The sequence below is a fragment of the Neovison vison genome, chromosome 6 (genome assembly GCF_020171115.1).
Source record: "Neovison vison isolate M4711 chromosome 6, ASM_NN_V1, whole genome shotgun sequence".
NCBI lineage: Eukaryota > Metazoa > Chordata > Mammalia > Carnivora > Mustelidae > Neogale > Neogale vison.
Window position 1 is genome coordinate 6,556,621 of NC_058096.1, and position 20,333 is coordinate 6,576,953.

The following is a 20,333-nucleotide window of genomic DNA, read 5'->3' on the forward strand; positions in this document are numbered from 1 at the left end:
TCCCTGCTCCAGCGGAGCCTGCTTCTCCCTCTATCTCTGCCTATCTCTCACTCTGTCTCTTGCGAATGAATAAACAAAATCTTAAAAAAAAAATCTGTCAGGAACATTGAAAATGAAGGCTGGGTATTTTCTTTTTCAAAGGAAGATCTAAACTTATCAAACAAAATGTTACCCTGAATGTCAGCCACGGGCGATTGTGTGTGAGGATTCCCCAGCGTGGGATGGTCATCTGTCCTTCCCCTTCCGTCTGGGGTCTGAGGGGAGGCTGAGTGTGGGCCAGTTTGTGGAATCCTTGAACATCTGTGCCAGTTCGGCTGTGGCTGGAGGAAGGGCTGGAAAACGAAGTGGGTTCCATGCCAGTGGCATGGTGGCCCATGTTTTCCCATGAGCAACTCTTTCCAGAGGGATTTCTCATGAAACCTCTGTGTTTCAGACATGTTTATGGGACCACTGAATCTTAGAATTGGAAGAACTTGAGGTCACGTCTGCCATAAATTCATGAATTTACCACTACCCAGCAGCGTTGTTAATATGACTGCGTCATCCCAGGGTGGAATCAGTCACTCATTGGTGGGGTTTGGAGAAGCAGAATGGGACCTGGTACCTTAGGTCTTTTTGCTGGAAATTGAGGTAGCTGGGCTCATGGAGTGCTGTCTCTCTCAATATATCTTTTTTTTTTTTTTAAAGATTTTATTTATTTATTTGACAGACAGAGATCACAAGCAGGCAGAGAGGCAGGCAGAGAGAGAGGAGGAAGCAGGCTCCCCTCTGAGCAGAGAGCCCGATGCGGGGCTCGATCCCAGGACCCCGAGATCATGACCCGAGCCGAAGGCAGCGGCCCAACGCACTGAGCCACCCAGGTGCCCCTCTCTCAATTTATCTTGATGCACATTTGCTGAGAGGAACATCTCATGGCTTCCTTTGGGGATCTTCAGGGAGATTCCTGGTGCTCTGAATTGTGGCATTTTTAGAATCCTTTGGTGACACGGAAGTTTCAGAAATCCAAGGCGAACTATATTTGAAATGAGAGTCACTTATGTTAACTGAGCAGCATGTTGGGCTGTGTTTCCTCAAGGGGGCCCTTACTGTATTAATGAGGACAGGGGGACAGGCTCCTGGGACTACTGTGATGGCTGACTGTATGTAGCAACTTGACTGGGCCACAGGGTGTCCAGATACTTGGTCAGACATGACTTTGGGTCTGTGAGGGTGTTCCTAAATGAAAGGAACATTTGAGTTGGTAGATTGAGTAAAGTGTGCTGCTCTCATAATGAGGGTGGGCTTCATCCTATCAGCTGAAGGCCTGAATAGAACAACAAGCTCGACCCTTCAGTGAGTAAGAGGAAACTTCTCCGTCTTGACTGCCATGAGCTTGGACGTGAATCTTTCTTGGCCTTCAGACTTTAATTGAGATATCAACTCCTTTTGGGTTTCGAGGTTGTCAACTTTTGGACTGGAACTTAGTGCTGCTGGCTCTCCTGGTTTGCCAGGTTGCTGACTGCAGATCTTAGGACTTCTTGGCCTCAGAAGGTGTGAGCCCATTTCTTATTACCCGCATGCATGTGCACTCAGCCTGGGTCTCTGGAAGAGCCTGACGAACACATCTCTTCTAGGCTGGACGTTTCTTGAGCAGACTTAAGCTCACATCTTTCTGGACTCTCCTCCAGTGCCATCCAATTCAGCAGACATTGATTGACCACATCAGACATTCATGGTCCCACCTCAGTTTGTTTTCATCACAAACCTTTGCTTTCTAAGTCCCAGTTCAAATTTATGCCCAACTGTTAAGAGATGGAAATAGCTCAGTGCCTTCATAACCAATCATTCATCCATTCACTGAATACCGTTGGTGCCCACTATGTGCCAGGCGTCATGCGACACACAGGAGCCATGTGCGTGTGGCCATGATGTTCAAGCCAGTGGTGAGCTGTTGCTGGTTCTTTCCAGCTCATGAGAGCTGGCTGTAGGTACATCTTCCCGGCTCCACCTCCAGTGACATCTCAGTGATGGCTGACCATGGTGGGATCCCTCGCACCATGGAAACTGGCAGTCGCTACAAACTGGGGCTTTTTTTCAAAGAAAGAACGCTTTCCCAGAAAGCCCTGCCTTAATCTTCCATCCTAATAATCAGCCATCGTTTGGCACAGGAGTTATTATTTCATATCATTATTAATATATATATTTCCTTATGTGGCTTTCTACATGCTGGGTGCTTTACAGACCTTGCCTTGGTATTTCTGCAGTGACCTCCGAGGTGGTTGCTGTTCACAAGGAAACCCAGGCTTGGGGACGTCATGAGCGTCACCAAGGTCGATGAGCAGTATCTGTCGGAGCCAGAGTTGGAACCTGTTGTGCCTTCAGGGCCCAGAACCTCACTCTCCATGCGCTACTGCCTTTTGAACAGGGGCCTTCCCCACACACGGTGCCTTCACCTAAGGCAATAGGAACCAGGACACTCGGAGGCTCTGTGACAAGTCCATTGGGATGTTTTGCTCAGATCATCCTTATATTCAGCCAGATAGTCTAGCACCTCTCGATTTTGTCTGCATGACTGGCATTTTGTCCATTGATGAGGTGGTGGCAGGTGTGTGGGGAGTACTGATGCTGCCAGCTAAACTCTATGAGTTGCTTTAGTGATAAAATTGAGTGCATACACACGGTTTTTTGGGTCTCTCAGCTTCTGGTTGTGCTGGGGAATTCCAGGTCTGGGAATCCCCTTGCTGGGCAGAGATGTAATCTCTGCCTTAGTAAATACACAAATATGCTTGCTGATATGTCTGTCACCTCTGACATGTGCTTATTCATCAATGGCAGAAGGGCTGGACCACCTCAGTGCCCCCCACCAGAGAGAAAGCCTGTCCCAGAAATCTTAGCAACCTGGAGGACCAGATGAGTGCCTTTGGCTAGGCTGGTTCCCCAAACCAAGAGACCCTCTGCTGATGCCAAGCTGAGCATACTCTTTGTTTTCTCTCCAACTTTCTGGTTGGCCTGTCTTCCCCAGAGTGCATGTCTTACATAAGGAGCGACGTGGAAGGGAACAATCCTGGTCCAGGGCTCAACGATGTCGTTCCTCATGGACCCAGAACCCTTCTAGCTGCCGCTCTGCCACCTTCGCAGGGGGTTTCTTCCATGTGACTCTAAGATGGCTGGCCAGGTGCAGCCTCTCATCTGATTTTGATGCAAGAAGGAGGATGTCACCAAGGACAGGCAAAGCTTCTTTTGGAGGCTGAAACTTTCCCAGAAATCCAGAGTAGATGCCTGCCTACATCTTCTTGGCCAATGCTCCCATGTTCATATGCCACGTCTCTCTGTGGATCCACAGAATGGGTCAGATTTGCTTCTTCCACATACAAGTTGTGCTGTATTACTTTGGGGAGAAGGGAAGGTGCTAGAAAGGAAGCTGGGACTTGGGCTCTGAGTGTAGGCATTTCTAACTGGTCCTCTTCCACTGCTTCTAAAACCAGAGGGAAGAAAGCCTCAGGGATTTTCTGGGGAGAGTTCACTCCTCATTTCTCTGATGAGCAGACTGGGATGATCTCCAAAGTCCCGAGCGCCTCTGAAGCCCATGGTTCTGTGTTTCTAAAACAGCTTGACTCAGAAAGCGGAACACCAGTGATGAAGATACCAGGGTTCGGAGTTGACCTTGTGTCCTGAGGAAGATTGCTCCGCGGAGCTGAGCGAGGGCTGGCCGTGTCGGTGAGCCCAAGCCTGTTGCTGGGTACGGATGGGGTCCCCGTCTTGGTAGAACTTTCCTCTGCTTTTGGGGAGCCAACTGCACATATAGAGTCATTTCTTTGCCATTCTGATGAGCAGGGAGGTAGCAGCTTCGGGGTGCTTTCTCCGTCTCACTGTTTCAGCCAGGACAGCTGTCTGTCCGCTGTTGTGGCTGTTGGCAGGGCTGGACTGGAGAGAGAGGAGAACAAAGTGATCCTCGCCACAGTGAACAGGAAGAGAACCGGTCTATGGGTGTACTACCTGCTGGCGTTTGCTGATGTCAAAGCTTTGGGGACAGTGCTCCTTGGGGGAGGATTCTTTCGTTTTCAGGAAAGTGACAAGGAAGCCACTGCAAATTGGGAAGGAAGGAAGGAGACTTGTGCTTTTCATTGTTGTGGAATGTGGCCACGTGGCATGCTTTGCTGAGTGGCTCCCAAGCGATGAATTAATGCAGCAGCTCTGATGACAGCAAGACCATTGGATTTCCTATTCTAGTCACTGCATCAACAAGAGACAGAAAAGCAGTTGCTTCCACTAATTTTTATTTTGGAAACTAAATCTGACCAAAGGCCAGTGCCTTTTTCTTAAACCCATGGCAGTTAAATGATGTGGTTTCATTTGAGTTTACTAAACAGTCTTAGGTAAGGTGATTGGTGTCCAGGGCTCTCCTGGACGGACACATCCAGACAGGTTTCCTGTGACACCAGTCTTACCGTGTGCTTGAAGGGCTGTTGAAGAGACAGAGGTGGTGTTTATGCGGCTAAGAGCCAACAAACAAAGGAGGATGAATTAGGACTTCCAGGGCTGAACTATCAGCATGTTGTTAAAGGTTACCTGCTGCCTAGAAATGTCCTCAAAATTAACTATAAATAGATGCTATGTTTCCTTTCCTCATCTGTTTATTCATGAGGATTTAAATAATTCGATTAAAATGGAAGATGAAAAAAGGCAAAGACCATTTTCAAAAGGGACAAATAGGGCTTAGTGATGCTCTTAGTGAAAATGGAATCTTCCCATTACACATCATTTTAGCCTTTTAAAAAAATAGACATATCACATGGGGCACCTGGATGGCTCAGTTGGTTAAGCGTCTGCCTTTGGCTCAGTTCATGATCTCAGGGTCCTGGGATTGGTCCTGGGATGGAGCCCTGCATCAGGCTCCCTGCTTGATCAGGACTCTACTTCTCCCTCTGCCTCTCCCCTCCCCACGCTTGTGGTCTCTTTCTTTCTCAAATAAATAAATAAATTTTTTAATTAAAAAATAAAAATAGGCATATTACAGAGAAGCCATCATGTACAATGATGTAAACCAGAAAATATTTTTAAACCAAATAAAATATCAAATTTTTACTAATATGCTTTAATCAGAAAGTACTGCTATTATTTTATTTCTAAAAAAAAGGAAAAAAAAAAAAGAAAAGGAATCCAGATCGATCACATTTGCATAAAACTATTTTTGAGGAAGCTTTTCAGATCCTATTTAAATAGTATTTTAAACTTTTCCAAGCATTTTATGACTATAATTTTGTAAAATGGGATTCTTGGTGTGCAAGACATCGCTGGGGCTTCAGGACATCTCGTATGTTCTTTCCTTGGCTGGCTTTTGCTAAAGTGCTGGAAATGTCACCCACATTCTTCCTCCTATTTATGAACTAGAGTACATATAACTTCCTTGAGAAAAATGATTTAAAATGTCTCTGACTAAATTTAGTTTATTTAAAAATCAAAGCCATTAACATTTTGACTCAGGAAAAGAGGAACAGCATAGAATCTGTTTTTTTTTTTTTTTTTCCTGCCTAGCACGGTTTCATACACCTGGAAATAAAAGCGCACCCTCCCCCTTCTGTTTTGTCTTAGACTTTCATCATCCAGTTGACAGACATCTGTTACTTGCTTGTCACGTGCTGGACCCTGTCCTGGGTGCTGGGGATGTAGCAGTCAGCAAAGCAGACTGAGGTTCCTGCCCTTGGGAGCTCCCATTCCCCTCTGTGGGGTAGAGGAGAAAGTCAAACAATAGAAAAAACTGGAAATGCCCCACCGGGGGGAAAGCAAGTGCTAAGGAGAAGAATAAAGCCAGGTCAGCGGATGGAGAATGTTGGGGGTGAGATTCTTATGGCGTAAGTGCGATTCTTACGACGTCTTATGATAGGAGTGCCCTTTTCGAGGAAGCCTGTGGGAGGTGAGGGAAGGTACCAGCTATCTGGGGGAAGAAGTTTCCAGACGGAGGGAGCAACCTGTGCCTCTCAGATTTGCAGAGCAGTGAAGAGCCAGTGCGGGCAGAGGGGAGATGAGGTCGGGGAAATGGGGGGCCCATCACAAAGGCACAAAGGGGGCTGACGGGCCACTGGGGGAACAGGGTCAAATCTGGTTGTTAATTGATGTGAGAGGCGAGGCCGGGAGCAGAGGGCTTTGAGCGGCCGCAGGGACGTGAGAGCCTGGATGTTTTCACGAGGTCAGGGTGCTTGTAGTGGGGACAGGGCGGTCCAGGGTTGGGGCAGGGCTGCAGGACGCCATGAGGGGGTGGTCCTGATGAGATGGGATTGTGGCCTGGAGCGGGGAGGCTGCCCTCGGAGTGCGGGGTGGCAGGGTACCCAGTGTTCTGGATGGGTCTGCACGGATGGCAGGAGGGGGCAGAGGACAAGGATGCTTTGGGGGTGAGTACCTTCCCTGACCTTGGGGTGGGGAGACCAGGGAGGAGGAGACGCTACAGTGGGGGGAACAGTGATGAAAAATCTCTTTCACTTGAGTGCCCTTGCCCTGGAGCTCACCTCCTCCTTCCTGTGAAAGAAACACTTTTCTGCCTCATCACCTGCATCCCCTTGGCTTCCTCCAGGCTGTGGGCTCGCCACTGACGAGCAGAGGCCCGGGGGTCGCCATGCACCCTCTTGTGTGGTCCCTGGGAGGCAGTGTCATTCTTGGGGTTTCCTTTCTCACCCCACAGAACAGGACGACTGCTCTGATCTTGTGTTTATTGTCCCCAAGCGCTGGTAGAGTTGTGGTTCCGTGTCCATGGCTTTGGCACGCACTGTGTTTTCAGGGAAACTTGGAGGAACACAGCCCCCCGTTTCACAAGCGCTGGCTGCCTGCACCAGGAGTGCAGAGGGACAAGCTAGGGGCAGGGGGCTGGGTGCACCTGGGCGGGGACGGGCGCTGAGGGCTGCCACCGCACAGACGCAAGTGTGGCCATGAGCTGACAACAGCTGCCAAGATGTGCCCTTGACCGCTTTATGGTCTGAGCTTGGGTCTGACTTTCAGGAATCCTGGAGCACCTCCCTTCCTGTTCCTTCCTGGGAAGCACTGCCTTTGGGGGTGGAGGAAACCCATCTTAGCTTCTCCCATGTCCGTCGTAAAAGCCCCGTGAACTGACTCACCCTTGGTCCCCTCTTTGTGGCCGCCCGTCTGTCCCCACATGGGACAGTTCCTAGAAGAGCGGCAGGTGCGCCAAGATAACTTTGAGTTTTCGAGTGGCTTTTTGTTCCTTTAATTCTGTGTATTTGACATACACGGAAGCCCCATCCCCAAAAAACAACAAGAACAATCGATGTGCTCACCAGCCTGATTTAAGAGATGCTGATGCTTAGCTATGTATTTTTTTCAGGTTCTTTTGAAAGAAATACAACTCACAAATGGAGTGGATGATTCATTTGTAACCCTTTCCAGACCTATCGCTGGTTCTTCCCACTCAGTCTCCAGAAACGGGTGTCTTCTTCCTCCTTTCTGCATACATGTGTCGCACATGGCACACACCTCTGTGTGTGCACCGCAGAGATGCTGTGAAATGTTTTTACACAAGTACGCCTGTGATACCACACATATCCTTCTGCCGTTTGCTTTCCCCTGGACGTGATGTTTTGAGAGTTAGCCATATGGATACATGCAGACCTGTTCATATACTGACTTTTGTGGTGGTTCAGTTTCATTTCATAATTTTTTTTGACTCATAATCCTTTTGATTACTTTTTGCCTAAAGTCTTTTTTTGAGATGCCTTCTTGTTATTTCTAATTCTGTTCTGCTATGGTGGAGAAGGTGCTGGGTGTATTTGAATATCCATTCTTTGGCTTTTGTGGGCTATTTCTTTGGGACCTACTACATAGTCAGTTTTTAGAAATCTTCCAGGTGGGCATGAAAAGCACATATTTTTTTTTTTTCTGTTTGGTGCAGGATGCTTTGAATGCCTGTTAGATCTAGTTGGGTCAGTGTATCTTTTCCAATCTGTATGTAATGGACCCATTCGATAGGTTTTTTTTGGTTGGTTTATTCGTGTTTTCTTTTCTTTCTTTCTTTTTTTTCAAGTTCTGTCTTTATCATTATGTAGATGTGTCTCTCTTTACTACCCTTACTGATATCTTGGGTGGATTCAAAAGCTTTCCAGTCTCCTGCAAAGTTGAAAAGTTGGGTCTAGTCTAATTAAAAACTCTTACATGATTTCACCCTTCCTCCCTCCCTGTGGGACTTGGAGGGAAGAAGAGATTGGTTCCATTATTCGTTTTCCCCTTCATTCCAGTCATCCTGCATGTGTTGGGTGAAATCCCCAAATGAGAATATCTATGTTTGATTAGTGAGTTTTGTCTGTATAAAATATATTTATAATATAATTCCAGGATTTATTTGTATTTACTATTGTTAATTTATTCTGTGCTTTTCTGTTTTTACTTCTAAAGACTGTGTATACTTCTAAACGACTTTGTCAGGTCCTTTATCCTGCCACCACTCCCCACTTACAGGTTTTGGAAGATACACATCCTGCTCTTAGTCATTTTGTGCTCCTGCTACCACTTTGGGGCTCTTCTTCACCCTTTGAAGTGGAGAGTCAAGGCCTCTGTCTCTCCTCTTCCTACACAGCCCCAGACTCTTGACTCCTAGCCCTGCTTCCGTCAGCCCCGTCTTTGCCACCCTACGCTGTTACTCCTGCTTTGTTTTAAAATCCTCCCCCAGGGACGCCTGGGTGGCTCAGTAGGTTAAGTGTCTGTGTTCAGGTCAGGTCATGATCTCAGCGTCCTGGGATTGAGCCCCACCTCGAGCAGGGAGCCTTCTTCTCTCTCTCCCTCTCCTGCTCCCCCTGCTTGTGCTCTCCCCCTCCATCCCTCTCTCTCTCTGACAAATAAATAAACAAAATCTTAGAAAAAAAAAACAAATAAAATCATCCAACTATCAATCACTGTGATCATCATTTTAATTATATCAACGTTTCTCTGGATCTCTCAACCACTAACTGAGTTTCTTTGTTTATCTTTGGTTCTTGGAATATATATTTTTTTCTTTTTTCCTTCCGGGCTTAATTTCCATATTACTGCAGACCTATGTTGGTAGTTCCTTAATTAAAGATCTGTGAGCGGTAAAATCTTTCTTTGGTCTTCACCTCCACATTTCTTCCATTTACCCTTTCTCTTGAATGATCATTTTGTGGGACAGAACTCTAGGTGTCTGGTTCTCATCCTTCCGTGCTTTGAAGGTGTTACTTTATTGCCTTCTGGCGTCTCTCGTTGCTGCAGAGAAACTTGTACCCATTACATCAGCTCCCTTGTAGCTTTTCTATACTTTGGCCACTCTTTTTAAATTATTTTTATTTTTATTTTATTTTATTTTTTTTCCCAATTTATTTATTTTCAGAAAAACATTATTCATTATTTTTTCACCACACCCAGTGCTCCATGCAAGCCGTGCCCTCTATAATACCCATTATATATAGAGTGCAACAAAGAGAGAAAGTGCCTGTGGAAGTTGGTGGAGGGCAGAGGGAGAAAATCTCAAACAGACTTCCCACTGATCGCAGACTCCATCCCACTCTCATGACATCATGACCTGAGCTGAAATGAGTTGGATGCTTAACTGATCGAGTGACCCAGGCCCCCCATGTCCTCTGGCCACTTTTAATGCTTGATCTTTCATGTTTTGTTACAGTAGGGCCAAATGGGGATGGATTTGATTATATTTATTTTACCCAGGACTCTTGAAAAATTTTTTAAATTTATTCTGCAGTCACATTTCTTTCTTCTAATTTGGTTAGGATTTTCCCCTAAGTATCTCTTTTGAATATTTTTTAATCCCCTGTTTTCATTACTTATTCACCATGGAAATCCTAACAGGCTTGACAACAATTTCTAGCTTCCATGCCCCTTAACATATGTCTCACTCTCTCTACTTCTTTCTTTCTAGGAAGTTCACTGATTCTTCTCATCATTTGTGAATAATTAATTCTTAAAGTTGTCTAATAAATTTTTCATTTCTGGAAGTGTCTTTGTGTCTTCAATTATTTCAATTCTTATTCAATTAGTTTGGTTATATTGTCTTCAGTCATTATTTCTCTGCCTATTACTCATTTATACTGTGCTGTTTTTCATCAAAAAGTAATTCTTGAAAAAGTCATTTTAAACTTATTTTATGGACTTTTTTAGTTTGATTTTTTATTCACAGTGTTTGGGGGACCTTGTCCTTTTTGCATCTGTCACATCTACTACTATTCTATTCATTTTAGTTTCTTCTTTGTGTCCTTTGTAGTCTTTGCTTGTGATCTCATCTTCAGTGGGGATTAGTTTTTCTTTGTAAGTTCACTGTACCCTAAAATGTGAAAATGTGAAAATGTCCCTACAAAGTAGGCTTTTTATTTACTCCTGCCAGAGCCCTAGGAGTTTTGATCATTATGGGTCAGTCTATCTGTCTGCCATTCTGTATGTCTGTCTCTATCTATCTATTTATCTATCCATCCATCATCATCTTTGTTGGTATGTACTATACAGATAACAGAAATGAGTTCTCACAGATAACTATTTTTCTTACTGCATCTGACATTAGGCACACAATAAACTTTTTTCCTAGGGAGGGTTCTAATTCCAGCTCTACTGCTTCCTCTGGGTCATAGCTGTGTCCTTGGTTCCTACTTGGGCCAAAGAACCCCACCCAAAGTCCTTAAGATCTAATTTGTGACCCAAATTCCTATGCGTTACTGTGACTTCAGCAAACACTTAACCACTCTTGGTTTAATTTCTGTCTGATTCTGGATCTTGAGAATTTCTTTCTCTTTTAGCTATTATATATATTCTTTTTCTGGTTGATGGGTGTTGGTGGTTATCTTTTCCATAACATTTCAATGTGTTTATAATGGAAATAGGGCTTAACCGTCTCAGGTGAGTCTGCCATGTGATGGCCTATGGTTACTTTTCAGGAAGAATATTTATTATACTTCAGTTAAGTCCAGGGACAGAAGAGACATTCAGTAAGAAAAATAAATTTTAAAAATCTTGCTGAGGTTGCCTGGGTGGCTCAGTGGGTTAAGCCTTCGCCTTCAGCTCAGGTCATGATCTCAGGGTCCTGGGATCGAGCCCCACATCAGGATTCCTGCTCAGCAGGGAGCCTGCTTCCCCCCCTCTCTCCCTGCTGCTCTGCCTACTTGTGAATTCTCTCTCTGTCAAATAAATAAAATCTTTAAAAAAAAATCTTGTTGGATTATGGGGAGGCATACTGTACCACTCAAAGATGACTTTCTTTTATTTTTTTTTCTGAGAGAGAGAGAGCACACACACGAGAGAGCAAGTGTGAGTCCAGGCGCCGGGGCAGAGGGAGAGGGAGAGAAAGAATCTCAAGCAGAACTGTGCTGAGCATGGAGCCTGATGGAAGACTCTCTCTTACACTCTGAGATCATGACCTGGTCGGAATCCAGAGTCAGATGCTTGGCTGACTGGGCTACCCAGGTGCCACAAAGATGATTTTTTAAAATATAATTTGTTGCTGGTGTTGAAAGCATTGGGATTGTATAGATAGTTTTCGATGGCTTAAAAAGTTGACAGAAGTGGGGAGGAAGACAATAAAAATCACGCCATTCATTTGGTGGGGAAAACTGAGGATTCAGCAAGAGATTAAACTTGCCATTATGTGCAGAAGGAAATTGGAAGGGAGGACAGATGGAGGAAATGATTTCATAGAGTAAACATTAAATGTTTATTTACTATGACTACTATTATTATTATTGTAAGAACAGTTAATATAAGATCTATCCTCTTAAAAATTTCTCACTAGTTCACTGTAGATACAATGGGAAGATTGTTTTAAGGGGAACCAAAGCAAAATCTTCAGTGATATTTGGGGAAGAAGAGGTAAGATCTTCTGTAATAAGTACACTCTCCCAGTTAACATTTCAGACTCGCAATAAGAGAGCGAATTGTTTGTGAATCTTGTAGTGGCACGAGACTAATAGAAATTGCATGAGCATTTTAAAATCGCTCCCATTCAAGCTTACTCTATCAGGGAATGGTCTTTGAATGTTGGCTGGACTGTTCTTCAGGACCTGGTATGAATTGGACTATGCGGATTGGATTATACTTAGGATACAATAAATAATACTCAATGCAGAAATGACGAAAGTGATAAGATAGCTAATGTTTATTTGTATATTTTTGGAAAAACATACTCTAGGGGCATGTGTGTGCTTTGATAGGGAATGTGTGTGCTTTGATAGGGAATTTTTATTTTTTTGTCTCTGAATCTGCTCATTATAGTAAAATATATTCACTTAAAACTTCTTTTAACTTAAAAGATTATTAAGTAGGAATATTAAAAAGAAATTTAAAAAAATTTTGCATGGGACTTTTATACCACCTGTATGCAGCTCCTTCCATTTTGCATTTCATATCATCTTTGTGTATTGTCATTACTGTAATCCTGTTGTATATAATATTTTGCATTTCCTCTTATTTATTTTATAACAAATATTTGCAGGTATCTGATGAAATGTGCATAGTTTTGCAGATATTTTAGAAAGGATGCATGAGAGTAGTAAAATTATAAAAGGGAAGAAACAGGATTGTTAATTTGTTCTGTTACTTTGGACATTAAATAAGACATTAAATAAGGACAGTAAATAAAAGGACATTAAAAAAGAAAATAAAAACACCTACTCTGTAATTTTATAGCATTTTAGCAAATGAAAGATTTTGACACCAAAACCCCCCCAAACAAACAAAAACAAAGGGTATAAAGTTGATCTTTGAACCACACAAGTTTGAACTGGCCCACTTGGATGTGGATTTTTTTGGATACAGTACAGGACTGTAAATGCATTTTTTCTTCCTTACAATTTTCTTAATAACATTTTCTTTTCTCTAGCTTCCTTTACTGTGAGAAGACAGTACATACTACATATCATGTGCAGAATGTGTGCTGATCAGCTGTTCATGTTAGTGTTAAAGCTGACAATAGGCTATTATTATCAGTTAAGTTTTGGGGAGTCAGCCGGTATGCATGGGCCTTGACAGTGCCAGGATTGGGTGCCCCAATCCCTGTGTTGTTCAAGGGTCCACTGTAATCTCAGAAGAAAGGAAAAGACTTTGAATCACTTTAATTTAGCTTTAAGAATAAAATGACTGTTTCTTCACTTTTCTCTTCACTTTTCCAAGGATGACCAAAAACTTTATCAAAGACACTTTGTCTTTCTCCATGTGCATTTTTGTCGAAGGAGGATTTGATCTGGACTTGTTTCAGATCTCCTCTGGCCCAGAGACCCTCTCAAAGAAAAGTTTGTTAGGAGAATAATGACATGGGTTGAAGGTGGAACATTTCTGAGCTGGCTGAGTTCGATGTCAGCAAGCATTCTTAGTGCCGACATTACATAAGATCATGCTGGCCGTGCTTCTATCTGCTATAGGTCTGAATACACCCTGCCCTGATGGACGGATGGATAGATGCATGACGGATGGCGGGCTTGTGCTGCCATCCCCACCGTGGCTAGGGGAGCCTGTTCTTAGGAGAGGCAGGAAGCTTTTTCGTGACTTTTTGATGTGGTTTACCTTTCACTTCTCAGGAGAAAATGTGTAACAATGGGCATCATACTTTTTTTGAGGACTTTCCCCAGATCTTAGAGTTCAGAAGTAAAAGCCTCCTGGGTTTCATTCAGGAAACTTCCAGCTGCTTAAAGGAGAGGCACATGAAGCATTGGACATGGTTAGGTTTTCAGAGTTGTTCTCCGAAAGGGCTTGAGTAACAGAAGGAAAAACCACCAAGCCCACACGTGAATGTGTGACAGAGCATGACTTTCATGAGGTTGTTGCTCTGGGCTGCTGTTTACAGAACGTGGGAATGTTTGTACCGATAAGGGTGGGTTTCATGATGATAAATACGTCAGGGGCTGCTTTTCCTGTCCTCACCCCCTCCCCCTCATTTAAATCAATATTTATCAAGAAACATTTGATTTTCCAATATCTTATGTTTGCACAGCTGTTTTGGTTTCTTTATTAAAAGTTCCTTCACATTTGCAAGGGAAGTGTCAAAAGTTAAAAACATAAATTAAATCAAGAAGCAGGAGGTTGATGCCAAGTGCAAAGAACAGGATGAAAAGCATTCAGGAAGACAATGGAAGTGGCTCAGAGGTCCTTCAAAGCCTTCGCAAGTTCCAAACGTTCTTCACAAAATAAATTCCTGTCTACAAAGTGCTTGTTAAGCTTTCACTTGTGTGCATTTCGATTTATGTCTATGAATTTATTTTAAACTTGCTTCTCTTATGACTCTGGGCACGAACTGTAATCCCGCTGACAGAACGTTTGCACACAGCCGTGTGAAGGTCATGTTCACAGCAGAGTGCATGCGGAACCCGTCAAGGGAATGAGAAGTGTGGGAGTTACGTTATCCGAGAATTAAAGTGAGGGAAATTTCTTTTGTATGGGAATAATGTTTACTTGTGATTCTAATCCCCACCCTGTACCTACCCTGATTTCTCTTGTTAGTTTGTAGAAATCAAGGCTCAGATATCTATCTATCTATCTACCCATCCATCCACCCATCCACCCATCTATCTGTCCATCTATCCATTCATCTGTCCCCTCCCTTCCTTCCTTCCTTCCTTCCTTCCTTCCTTCCTTCCTTCCTTCCTTCCTTCCTCCCTTTCCTCCTATCTATCCATCCATCCAGCCATCTATCCATCCATCCATCCATCCATCCATCCATCTGTCCGTCCATCTACCTACCTATCATCTATTTACCTCTCTTTGTGTATATCTGTGCATCTGTCTATGTTTTTTTTTTTTTTTCTACTGAGCATGGCTGTTACAATCATATGGCATTGGATTGCTTCACAGGGTAGCTTAGTACATTTTCCCTCTACTTTAAGGGCTTTGCCTTGATTTTCTTTAGGTTTGACAGAAATGTAGCCATTTCTAGAACACAGTGTTTCACAACTGAGCCTTCAGTTGGGACCCCCATCATTGGTGATAGTTGAATATTAGGTTGGGTCCTTACCTGGTATGGCTGTAGTGTTTTGGGCTCTGTCATCTGAGTTGGTAGGAGTTGCAGGGGTGGGGTGGGGGTCCTTCTGACTAGTCCAGTGGTTCTTTGAGTCCTATGACATCTGTCAGTCCCAAGAGCGAAAGCTGGTGGACCCTCTGCCCAGTGGGCGAGGTGATGGTCTGGCTGGCACTGTTTCCCTGTAAACTCAATCACAATAACCAGAGAGGAACAAACAAGCAAACAAAACCCAGCTAATTATGACAACTGTGAAAATCTTGGAGCCAGAGATTCTCAAGTGGGGTTAGATACATGGACAGATTGAAACCCTGGGTCTGCCTTTACTTTGCAATGAGCAACATCAGAGTTTAGAAATGGCCAGAAGTCTCAAAATGATAATCTTGGCTCAGCTCTAGAGCTCTGTATTAGTTAGTGGTTGTCAAAAAAAAAAAAAAATCAAAACATAAAGAAACAAAACAAGGAAAAACCAAAAAACTTCTTGGCATATTTCAGCCAGAAATATCCCTTAGTTGTTTAAATTCTACTTCACCTGGTTCAATGATTTTATCCTATTTAAGATTTCTTCTTATTGAATTTCCTGGACAAACACAAGGAGCCACCTGTTTACCCTTCACTCATGTTGAGAAGGAGAGGTGGTTGATATGACTGAGGAAATCCTGCAGGCCTGGCAGGAGAGGGGCAGCCACGTAGGGTGGGGGTCCCACTGTGCCCCTTCATTGCACTTTGGGGGGCTGCTACTTATGACATAGGTGGGATCCCTGGGACACCACACTGGAGCTGAGTCTTGTCCTTCAGGAAACACTTTCTTTTTTTTTTTTCTTTAAGATTTTATTTATTTATTTGACAGATCACAAGTAGGCAGAGAGGCAGGCAGAGAGAGAGGAGGAAGCAGGCTCCCCACTGATCAGAGAGCCCGATGTGGGGCTCAATCCCAGGACCTTGAGTTCATGACCTGAGCCGAAGGCAGAGGCTTAACCCACTGAGCCACCCAGGCGCCCCCAGGAAACACTTTCTGTCTCACTTACCCTACCGTGTGAGAAAATGAGAATCCAGCTACGAATTTCAAATGTCTATACAGCTGAACATTTCTTCCAGTCCCTGATCACAGGTAAGCCCTTCCGACTCGGATGTTCTCAGAACTGCCTTGATACCTGGCCATTCTCCCTGCTAGGTCTTCTTGCTAATTACCTTGGCAGTCCCAGGATCTTTAAGCCAAAGCCTGGGCAGTGTGGGTTGGGAGTGGAGGAGTGGGTTTGGTGCCATCCCAATCACTGGCTGTTCTTTGTCTTCGAGTTCATCCATCTGGTCCTTCTCACTCTTGCAGATGTCTTTGTTCTGGCTTTGAGGTGGGACCCTCTTCTCAGTGCTTTGGCCTTTTCTTGCTTTCCCATATCTTATGAGAGATCAGGCACGCTCTTGCTAACTCTTGGTGGTCCAGACACTTGGCTATTTCTGCTCGGCTTTGTTGGCTAGCCCTCTACCGTGTATATTAGAAACTGGTGTCCCTATTGGTTGAATGAATGGGACCCCGTTGGGTGCAGTGAAGCATGCAGCTTTGTTTCCCACACTCACTTCTCAAGTCTGAGACTCTTTCCCACCCCAGATCCAAGTCTTGTCAGGCGCCAGACTTTCTCCATCACTTCCAGATACTCATTAACAGTCCAATTTTTAAGTACTGAGAAGTTCAAACAAATCTACCAAATAAAAGTCCCTTTCTCATTCATTTTCCAGTTCGTGAAAAGATCCTCTGCATCTTGAGCTTGTCTCAGACCTGGAAGAGGCCCATGGCTCCCTGGCTCCCAGCTGGTTCCAGTTCTTCGTCCATTCCCTCTTCTGCTTCTCCTTCCCCACAGACCTTTGCCTCTGGCTTCCCAGGGTGGGAGCAGGATGAGAGAGGACAGTGAGGGGGACTGCTGAAAGACTGATTGCAGTTGAGGTCCCAGCCTTGGCTCTCTTTCATGCGATGTTGGTGTTGGGACTTCAGGGCTCCTGAAGGAACCTCTCACTCCATCTCTCTTGGCAGTATGGTGCCCTCTGTGTTTATCACTCTGTCCCCAGATTCTTTACCCCTGGTACACATCCAGCCTCTTCTCTCAAGGTTCTCTTGCCCTCAGAAGCACATCAGCTTTCCATGGGCTCCATGGCATGAGAAGACACGCAGGACATCTTGCCTCACCATAGGTGGTAGCTCAGCACACTCTCAGCATGGTCCTTCCTACTTACCTGCTCTCAGGGATCTCCAGTCCACCTGTCTGAGAGGTTCTTCCCCTGGGGGTCATCCACCAGTCCCTGTGTCCCAGCAGCTTGCCTTGAATGGTTCTTCTGAAGCTCCTTCACTGGTTTGAGCTCAGCGTGTGTCCATGCTCATGCATTTCCCCATCCAAGCCCCCATCCCCCTCCCCTGACAATGCTCTTCCTGGAGAAGTGCCAGGTCCCTGATCTCTTCCATGGGCCCCTTTGTGTTCCCTTCCAGAGTCACATGGGGATCTGTGAGAGCTGTGTGCCCTTCTCTTCTCCACCCTTCCTGTTGGTAGATGGTGTCGGGGGAGTATTTCCAGCACACAGAGATAAGCAAATCTGACAAACCAGCCCCCTCCCTTCCCTGAGTCCAGGTGTTAGGAAGGCCCCCCTCCCTCCTATGCATAGGGGAGCATCAGTCTCCCATCCTAGCTGTTCATGAAGGCTGTGGATCCCCTGGATACCAGAGGTCACTGTAACTTCATGTCAGGGGAGCCTGATGACCCCGGTCTGCTGGGATGGACTTCAACATCCTGAGGATCGCATGCCTGTCCATTCTTACTCATTATATCATACTGAGAACAATGGCTAGATTCCTTCTAACTCTAAATTAGTCGGTTTTATTATTCTGAGTTTTACCTTACAGTTTTAGTAATTTACTCTGTCTCTATAGAGTTTGCCCCATTGGCTCGGGTTCCCCTCAAGAATGGAGGCCTGTATTCTCTCTGAGGCTGAGAGTGTCGCTGGAAGATGCCTCTGTTGTCAGCACTTTTTGGTATCCGCTGATGATGCCACCTGCCCAAGGCCACGCCTCTTTCCCAGGGCAGCCCATGATTAAGTCATCATAGGAATATCAGCTTCGCAGGGAGAACCAGGTCTGATAGGTTAGATTTGAATGTACGTCAGTAGATCTGTATCATCTATATCAATGTATCTCTAGTTTAATGAGATTTACTTTGAAGAATTGGCCCATACAACTGTGGGGCTGACACGTATGAAATCTGTGGGATGGGCCAGCAGGCTGAGTACTTAAGCAAGAGAAAATATTCCAGTCTTGAGTCTGACATCTGCTAGGCAGACTGGCAGACCGGACACTCAGGAATTTTATGTTGAGCCTGGGGGTAAGATTCTTTCCTTCTTGAGAAACCTCAGTCTGTTCTCTTAAGGGTTTCAAGTGATTGGATGAGGCCCACCAATAGGGAAAGTAACCTGCTTCAGTTAGAAGTCAATCAATTGTAGATGAGAACCACGTCTACAAATCTGTCATCACAACGGGGTGCCTGGGTGGCTCAGTCACTTAGATCATGATCCCAGGGAGTCACTTAGGTCATGATCCCAGAGTCTAGCTCAGGGGGAAGTCTCTTTCTCCCTCTCCCCCTGCTCTTGTCCTGGTCTCTCTCTCTTATTAATGAATAAATAAGATCTTAAAAAAGATAAAGTCACAACAACACCTAGACTAGTGTTGGACATCGGAGCCTCACATAGAACTCATCACACAGCAGGAGTTAGAGAGTCCTGGCCCCTTGGCCTTATATCCCAGCTCTGAGTGGTCAGCCCAGCTCCAGCGGGCACCCTGGGGTCATCTGAGGCCGTTCTGAGGGCTTGGTCATGGTTCACCTCTCCCCATGCCCAGCCCTGCTGACTCTGTCTGCGTCCATGCTTACTGATTGCCCTGCCTGCTTCTCTCCAGCTCAGGTTCCACTTTCCTGGGAACCCATCCCACAATGCCAGCTAATTTGCAAACTCCGGCCACGGCAGTGGACTGTCGTTTCCTGAGCTGCCTTTACTACTATGGGTGTGTAATTCACCCTCATTGTAATTCACACTCACCTTTGAATGACCTTTAATAGCAAGGAGTGTGATGCCAGTGGACCAAGTATTTAAATTGCACAAATAATCCCCCCCAAACTTGTATTAAGTTCTTTTCCATAAACCATTTGACAACTAAAATTAGTTAATGTTAACTGTACTTTCTATGTTCCAAGAACCCCTCAAAGCTCTTAATTATTTATTCATTATAACTTCTATTATTTTTTATTAATTTTTAGAAAAAGATTTTAATTATTTATTTGCCAGAGAGAGATCACAAGTAGGCAGAGAGGCAGTCAGAGAAAGAGGGGGAAGCAGGCTCCCCGCTGAGCAGAGACCCTGGGATCATGACCTGAGCCAAAGGCAGAGGCTTTAACCCACTGAGCCACCCAGGCACCCCTAATTTTTTATTTTTTTTAAATTAACATATCATGTATTATTAGCCCCAGGGGTACAGGTATGTGAATTGCCAGGTTTACACATTTTACAGCACTCACCATAGACATACCTTCCCCAGTGTTCTTAACCCAACCACCTTCAAAGCTCTTTAAATAGCTTATTTAGTCCTCACAGCAGACTTGGAAGGTAGATATTGCTTTTGTATCTGTTTTATAGATGTGCAGCTGGAGGCACAGAGAGGTTAGCTAACTTGCCCAGGGTCAAACAGCTTGTCTTCTCGTGAAGATGGTATCAGTGTGAAGGGGGAGGTATAGAAATAGGGCAGCTGAGCTCCCCTCCCACATCCGAGAATTGGCATCTGCTCAAATTCCCCGTGGAAGTGTCTTGAGGCTTTTTGCTTTGGGAGACTGCCTTTTGTGTTTGGAGATGCAGCCTGGCACAATAGGATTTCTGGGTTTGCCCAAGCCACGTCTGAAACTCCGGTGTGGGGGACACCTGCTGGGTGGGTGCCTGAAGTCCACATTCCTGAACTTTCAGGAAGGCCGTGTGGGCAGGACGAGATTTTTGGAAGTTAAACCAGAGAAGGGATTCCTGAAACTTAGCAGTTCAGTAGCCGGTAAACTAAGTCATTCTTGGGAGAAACTAGGAGACGTTAAAGGAAAGACTAGCTTGTGTACCCCTCGGAGTAGATTTTTGGCCTCGGGACTGAAAAATTCGTTCTACTGGGTAATCAGTCCAACGGTAATGTTGCTCGGCTCTTTGAGGGAAACCCTTCCTACTTTTCTGGGTTTTGACCGTCAAAGAGGATTATGGAGCTTGAGGGAAGGTCTGCAGTGGAGATGATGCACAGAAAATTTCGGGGAAGTTTGGCTCCTGCCCATCTTCTCTGGGGGTGACCAGGGTGTGACATCCCCCCGCCCCACACCTCCCACCCAGGAGACAG